This window comes from Equus przewalskii, unplaced genomic scaffold, assembly GCF_037783145.1.
Source record: "Equus przewalskii isolate Varuska unplaced genomic scaffold, EquPr2 ChrUn-10, whole genome shotgun sequence".
Lineage (NCBI taxonomy): Eukaryota > Metazoa > Chordata > Mammalia > Perissodactyla > Equidae > Equus > Equus przewalskii.
In genome coordinates this window covers 316,955-325,114 of record NW_027228747.1, presented here as the reverse complement: position 1 = coordinate 325,114, position 8,160 = coordinate 316,955, and positions in this window count along the sequence as shown.

The following is an 8,160-nucleotide window of genomic DNA, read 5'->3' as shown; positions in this document are numbered from 1 at the left end:
CCTACTGCCCTCTGACTCCTTCCCCGATACCAGGACTCCCTGCGGCCTCTGCTCTCAGCTTGGCTTGGCCTGACCTCCATGCCAGCTGTGCCCAGGCCATCCATGCCAGGCCTCAGTAGGCACCCCTCTGGGCAGTGTGGGGTGGGTGCCAGCAGCAGCTGTGGAGCTTGGCACCTTCCCCCACCTCCCTAGCTGGCTTCCTGTGCTGAGGAGGGGGTAGATGCTCCTGACAGCCCACCTACTTGGGGCACTGCCCAAGCTGTGGTAGTACCAAGTAGGGTGTGGGGGCAAAAGCAAGGTGTAGTGGAAAGACAGCAGCACCTGGGTTTCTGAATACCTGGGTCCGAGAGCTGGGTGGCTGCCTCCTCCCCAAGGCCAGTCTGGGCGGTTCCAGGCCTAGAACTGGGAAGGTGGGGTCAGATCAAAGCCGCCTTCCCAGCGGCCTCTTTGTTCTTCGCGTTTACAAGGAGAAGGGGGTGGGGCCGAGGAGGGAGGGCCCCCTTTGCTCTCAGCCCCACACTGTCTCTCTACCTCTTGCAGGCGAGGCTATGATTCCCCCCCAACCCAACCGGGACCCTCTTTCTGAACGATGTTCTGGGTGGAGCCAGGGTTAGGGGTGCCCCTTCCCCCGCAGCTTTGCTCCACCCGCCCCGGTGCCCCGCAGCCTCCACTGGCACAGTGCCGGCCCGCCTGGCACTGAGCCAGCGATCGATAGGTGGATGTTGTGCTGATTAGCTCGGGCCGGCTGCGGCAGCGAGAGGCGGCGTGTGAACACGCGGGGGTGGGGGGGGGGGTGGAGGCTGGGGGTCCAGAGACTGACCGACACCGCGAAATGCTGGACATCGTGAATCCCCTCCTCATCCCCTTGGACTCTTAGGTCAGACCCCGGTCTCTAGGTTAATTCCATTGCTCTGGCTGAGGCCTGGGGTGAAGGACACACCTTGGACGGAGCAGACACGAGTCGACTCCTTCCCCCATTCGAGGCCACTTTGAGAAAATGCCATATCTGTAGTTGCGTGTGCTTGCGCATTCGTCTGTCAGGGCCCTCACCCAAAAACACGATCTTTAGCGGGGGCGAGGGGCTGGGGTACAGAAAGAGTAGAGTCTGAGCTGAAGGATGAGCTTTGAGCTCTGTCTTCTGGTCCTGGGTTCCAGTTGCGTCTCTACTGTCCTCCAGGAGGGTGTCCATATGTAGCCGTGGAAACTTACTGTACTGCACCTCTCCAGTGAAACCCATAGGCGGGGCACGCTGGGGAGACTGGTTAGTAAACCCTGTCCTGCATTGAGGACTGTGGGGGTCTCACCGGACTCCCAGTGACCCCAGACACCCCACTCTTCGTGGGCCAGGCCGGGCGCGCTCGCTCCCGAGGCGGGCCGCTCCCGAGGCGGGCCGGCGCGCGGATCCGCCGCTGACAAGAACGCATGTGCGAAAGAGACGCGGGGCCCAGCCGGCTTTCCCGCACTCAGACACACGCCCTCACTCTCAGTCAGACGCGTACACTTGACACAGACATACGCCCTCGCCGGCCGCCAGGCTCCCTGCAGGTACAAGGGCGGACCCCTCGGCAGGGCAGCCGCGCACTTGCACGGGGGGAGGTCGCAAACTCGGGCCCGCCGGCTGCAGGCCTCAAGCCAAGCCAGCCCTCCCTACATCCACTTTCCTCCCAGCCTGGGCCCTGCGCGGACAGCTGATTCAGTCCCGGGGTGCGTCCCCATGGAAAGCGAGAGCCAAGTCCGCTTATGGGGCCGAGACGGGCCAAAGGCGCTGGGCGGTCCTCGGGGACTGGGCCCTACCCATGAGAAGTCCTCAGGGCGTGTTCCGGGGCGCGGTTCCAGGAGGCTGGGCAGGACTGCAAGTTTGGGGCGTCACCGATCTCCCCTAAACTCAGCGGCGCTAGACAGCCAAGGGTGGGGCCCTCAATTTGCTGGGCCTGCCCTAGTCTCTGCCGAACAATGCGACAACGCCCCTCGTCTTTGCATCACTCTATATCGCTGTCCCGATCCTGCTCCACACTTTCTGAGGTTTTAAACAGCCCTCTTTCCCTAGATGCTAAATCCTGAAGTTTGGGTCTTTTTATGGGACCCCTCCCTTTTTTCTTCTACCCTTTCATTAATTCCTTCCTCCCTTTCCTTATTCATTCAACAAACTGTGAGCTCCCAGCGCGTCGTTCTTGCAGTCGGCCACACCAGCTGGGGTCGTCGGGGGATCCCCAGTGGTGACGCAGTTGGAAAGAGGCATGCTGGCTTCCAAATAACCAATAGAATCCCGGGGCCTGGGGCATGAGGTCATCGGCGGTGATGCCCATTGGTTCAGGCCAGAACGTGAGGGGGTCCCCATAGCAACCGACGGTGCGTCCGAGCGTAACCTGGAGAGTGGTCTTTGCTTGAGCTCCAGTGGCAGCTTGGGTGGTGCTTGGGCTGGGGGCGGGGAGGCTGGGATGGAGCTCAGCTTCCCAATTCCTGCAGCCCTAGCCCAATCAAGCTCTGATCTTTCTTGAGATATTTTTCTCACTCAAAGTAAGGGTCAGTGCCACAACCCAAGAGGGGAGTATTGGCAGCAGCGTTGGGGTCCTAGGCGCGGCACCCGGAATGTTAATTCTGAGATCCTTGTGTTTATCTGCATATCGTCTGCATCTCATTTGCATTCTCTTCATTTAAGGTCAAATTGGGCAGACATCTCCACATCCCCAGCCCTGTCTCTTGTCTGTATCCCAAATCTATCCCTTAGCGGCTCTAATCTCTCTCAGTTGTCCAGTTCTTTACCCCACCCCTCTTCCCAGCCCCTAGTGTCTCCCGGGGTGGGAGGGGGCACAGCCTAGCTAAAAGAAAAATGATGAAAAGTCTGCCTCTCCTCTGGATGTTTGGTGACAGATGGGGAGGGCTGGTCTGTACTACCTAGAGACTAAATTGGCAAAGCAAATGGTGGGGGGAGGTGCCCCAGGCTGGGGTGAGGGTCTCTAGGGCCAAATCACCCACATGCCTGGCAGGGTGCTGGAGCTGGGGATGCCTGCTTCCAGCCAGGGGCAGGCCTGCCCACCTGTCTGGTGCCAGGGCAGCTTCCTTCCTCCAATTAAACACTAATGAGGTGTCATTAACCCTTACTTTACCTGCCAGCCCTCAGGTGAAACTCAAATTCATGGTCTCACACTGAGGAAGAGGGAGAAAGGAAGCCGAGAGGCAGTAAGGTCAGGGGACCAGGAGACAAGAAGGTGGGGCCAGAGGCATGAGCAGCAGGCACTGGTTATCCTCTGTGTGCTTCTGAGGGATTCTAGGCATGGGTGTCCCACCGTCAGAATGCATTTATTCTTCTATTCATCAATTCAACAATTATTTATTAAGCACCTCACCTACTCCTACTAACTAAATACCAGGCTGCATGCTCGATGCTGGGGATACTCGCTTCAATAAGACAAGATCCCTTCCCTTAAGGAATCTTCAGATTACTCAAGAAGACAAACTGGCCAACAAATAATTATAATGCCAAGAGCAAATGCTATTATAGAGCTATGCACAAAGTGCTGTGGGAACACAGGGAAAGCGAGCTGTCAGGGAAGGCTTGGATTTTGAAGGACAAAGTTTCTGGCATGGAGGGGATGTGTAGAACTAATAATTCTTGTGGGTTTGACTCAGTGTGGGTCCATGTTTAGCTGTGTTTTCAGGGCTGCTGGTGTCTGCCCTCCCAGAGCTGTATGTTTTGCATCTGTGTGTTTGTGTGTGAGTGTACGTGTGTTGTCTGGATCTCTGAGTGTCTGGAATCCCTTCTCCTGAACATACATTGTGGTTTTATTACAGATCAATGTTTGCTGTGAAGCTCTTGCACAGATTAGCCTGAACCTGCCCAGCCCAGGGGAGGGGAAGTGGAGAACTGATGTTGGCTCTTTGGGAAGGGGTGGGCAGGCACCATCTTCACACCTGGGGGCCCAGACCCTTGGCTCCCCAAGTGGCAAAAGGCTGGCCAAGGGAGGCAAAGAGTTGGACCCCAGGCTATGGTAGGCTGTGCCGAGGCTGTAGTCCCCTCTGCCCCTGGCTCCCCAGAGGAAACATGGGGGTTATAGCCACCACTCCCCACCTAGATCTCAGGCCCCCTCCCCTAGCCTGTTCTTCTGTCTGCAGAGAAGCAGGCCAGCTCAGACCTGTCTGCTGGCTCTCTCCCACTGGGAGCGGATCCTTTCCAGGGGACACGAGAGGGCTGGGGAATGCTGGGGCCTACTTGGAGGCCCCAGGTACTCCACCCTGGCCCTGGCTCTCTCCAGCCTGGATTCTCCCCGCCCACTTTGGGGTGCCACTTCTCAGGGTTTTGCCTAGACATAGCCATCTTTGCCAGGTAAGCCCTTGACCACTAGGCAGAGGGTGGGGCGAGAGTTCTGGCAGTGAGGACTGGCATGGGGGGGCTGGGGGGGGGCAGCAAGGAAATTGCAAAGCTACTCAGAGACCTCTACCCTCGTTCCTTCTGTCTCTTTGCAGCCACTAACTAGAAAGCCAAATTTTGGTGGCAGGAAAAAGAAGAGAGTCTGGATCTAGGGAGAGTTTTAGGGGTTAAGGAGAGGCTCTGAGGTCTGAGGAGAGGGTCAAGAACCCCTCCTTCCACACTGTCAAGAACGGGACTTCCTTTTTTGGTTGTAACTTCCCCTCCCCCTCATTCCATCTAATCTTTTCCTACCCCCTCCTTACTCCCCAAGCCCTCGGTTACCTCGCCCACTCTGACAGCTCTTAGAGAAGCTTGGAGATGGGGGGACAAATGGAAAGTCTAGTCTGGGTGAGGGACCTCAGGAGATAACCTCTCAATACCGTGATGATGAGGCCTCCATTCGTCAACCTCCTTGTGGGTCCTACACACTGTGCTAAGTGCTTCCCAAACGTGGATCTGAATGCTCACACAACCAGCTCCTCAAGGTAGGGTGTTCCTATCCCGATTTTACAGATGAGGAAGCAGTCTCAGGGAAGCACAGGGACTAGCACAGCCAATGAGTGGTAGAACTGGAATTCGAACCCAAGCCCATCCTATGAACTGCTAAGCACGACTGCCTCCTCCCAGCTTTCCTTGAAGCACATTCAGAGGATTCACACACACCTCTAGTGTAACACTCCCGAGAGGGCCCCCGGTTCAGGCTTCTTAGCTTGTTGGACTCATTAGAGGGATCAGGGTATGACTAGAAACAGAGGTTATTACACTCCAACGCCAACCAGCAAGGCCCGCATCCTAATTTCCTGTGTCCAGGACCACACATCAGTGCACTGGGTTCCCTGCTGTCAGTCGTGTGTGTGGTTCCACGTCAACTCATGGACATTAGGGCACCACGCAGCCATGCTGACACACACACTGGGAAGTCAGAAGATATGTGCATTGGCCTCCTTGTTGGCATGCTGGCACCCAGGTTTCCATGTTAGGACCACACCAACAGACTGCCTGCACTGGGGCACACACATGGGCCCTGTGCAAGGTGAGGAATCTGTGAATATTTCATGTCTGGAGCTGGCGGCTGCCTCTCCCGCTCACAGGCGTGCCCAATGCTCCTTCTCATAGGCTCCTTGTTTATTTGTTTAATGAATTATTTATTCACAGCCCCCCTTCCCTCCTGGCCTCCCCCTCCCCCAGGCCCTAGCCTCCATGATTTATTGAACACAGCTCAGCTCTGTGGTTGCCACCCGATGTCCCGGGAGCCGCCTTGGGTCCAGCCTGAGCACTCCCTCTGCCCTCGACCTGTTCAGCTCCCTGCTTCCTTGGCCCCAGGGGATGGGGGGGGGGGATGGGGAGAGGCGGGGAGGCACCATGTTCAGAGAGTTCCCAGGGGCCTGAGCTCAGTGCCTCTGGAGAGAAACATGGCAGCCAGCAGTGTTCTGGCAAGCCCGAGGGTCAGAGGGAAATGAAGGCAGAGATTGCAGGGCAGGAGAAAAGAGGCCTGAGGCCCTAGAAAGCGAGGGTCAGCCTCATGGAGAGAACCCCAGCCTCCACAGATGCCCTCACCCCACAGAGAGCTGTTGGTCAGAGCCCAGGCCTTAGACACCAGTGTGTCTAACTAGGTATAACCCAAGAGAGATAATGAAATCAAGAAATCCATTTTATGGGTCTCAACCAGCTTTCTATTTATTTTTTTTTAATTTTAAGAATAGAACAGAAGAAAAATATGAGTGCATCCTCGGTAATAAGAGTAAGTATTGTTTCATGAAACATTGTTTCAGTTGCATGTGAATGTGTGTGTGTGTGCATGTGTATGTACTGTATTGTAAATGCAAAATATAATCTTACTGTGGGTTACAGTCAGGAAAGGTTTGAGTATAAACTTTTATCAACAGGCCTAGACCCCACTGATGGAGGCCTGGGTCCTTCCATGACCCAGATGCCACAGAAAGAGGCCTAGGCTTCAGATCAGGTCCCAAGCATATGGACAGTGGCCCAGATCTTATACACAGAGACTCAATCCTTGGAGAAGCCCAGGCCCCATGAATAGAGGCCTATACACAGGCCTAGGCATTATAGCTGGAAGCGCATGTCCTATGGTCAGAACCGCCACATGCAGTTGGGCAGTTTGTGCATGGCACAAAGGAGCCACCCATGGGGCTAGTAGAGGCTGACATAAGCCCAAGCTCTCTGACAAAGATGGGGAGACACATAGGGCCACCTCCCGCTTAAGGAAGTGGCACCTTTGTATTTACACAAAGGCACTATTTGCCAAGAGATGCACCCTAAGGACTGGGTCTGCATAGAGGGTGTTTTTTTTAATTCTCACAAAAGCCCAAATCAGCCAGCAGCTGATTTGGTTAGAGGCCCAGATAGACAGAGCACCAAATCCCATGGACAGAAACTTAGGCCCTATAGAGAGTGTCTCAAAACCAAAATACCAGAGGCTCAGACCCCATAGAGAGAGCTGCTTAAATCCTATAGAAAGGGCTCCAGATTCCTGAGAGAAGGGCTCAGTTATTGGGGGGCAGGGTGTGGGGTGCTAGATTCTAAAGGAGTATCTGGGCCCTATAGAAAAGGGCCCAAATCCTTAAGCGGGACCCGGATTCTACCAACAGGGCTTCTAACATGGAATCTAAAGTCCTAGACCAAACGAGCAAGCTCCCACTCCCTGTGAATATGGGCAGCCTCTCTGCCAACTGTGGGCCTACAGAGAGAAGCCTCCCTTTGCAGAGCAGGGAGGGTGGGTAGGCAGGGAGGGGGCTGGGATTTGTGGCACCTAGAGGAGGCAGGTTAGCATCATTTGAGTGAAACAAATCTCTCCGGGGACAAGGAGGCTAGGGGGAGGGAGAGCTGTTTGCAAAGTCCCCCATTCCCACCCCCAAAGGGCCTAATTTATTTTCTGGCTCCTGAGAAGAGAAAGGAGATCTCCTGGGGTGGAGAGGAGTCAAGGGAGGACAGCGCCTCCTCTTGCCTGGCAGCAGCTAGGCACAGGGCCTATTCTGAATGGCATTGCCCTGTCCCAAACCCAGCACCTGGGGTCGACTTGTGGTCAGGACCCCTGTCCTGCCAAAGATGAACGGAGGAAGGGTGCCCATATGTCCTCTCTCCTGCAGTAAAGAAGACGAGTATCACGCCTGTCTCCCTGGGCACAAGTGGTTGGCTTGGGTTCTGAGAATCTGGTCTGGGACCTGGTCCTCCTGGTCACTCTTAGTCTGAGCCTCTCCAAAAGAGAAGAGAAAAGGGGTGGGTACCCCTAGGTCTCGATTCTAGACCCTTTCCCTCAACTTCTACTTCCTAGGAAAAGAAGAGAGAAGAGGCGACCACGGAGCTGTGTGTGTGCCTGAGGGTGCACGTGGGTTTGTGTGTGTGCATGGGTCTGGGTGTGCACTCCTATGTCTGTGTATCTAAGTGCCCATGTTTCTACAGATCTCTAGTTGTCTGAGAGTGTCTGCGAGGGGTTCTGTGTGCCTGTATGTCTGTGTCAGGTGCCTGTGTTTCCATGTTCTCTGCCTCTGGGTGTCTCTGCCTTTTCTCCTGAATGTGTGTGTGCAATGTCTGTGCTGGGGTGTCACTGTGAGGACAATGACTGTGGTGAGAGCTGAAACACAGGGTGCTATGCCTTCTGCCCTCTCATCAGCATCTGGGAGAGTAGGACTAACAATGCCTGGGGACACCAGTGGCTGCACTGGGAGGGGCCCCTGCTTAAAGTGTAGTGAGGAATCCTTTGTAGGTGTCCCAGGAAAGCCTGGTTTGCTCTA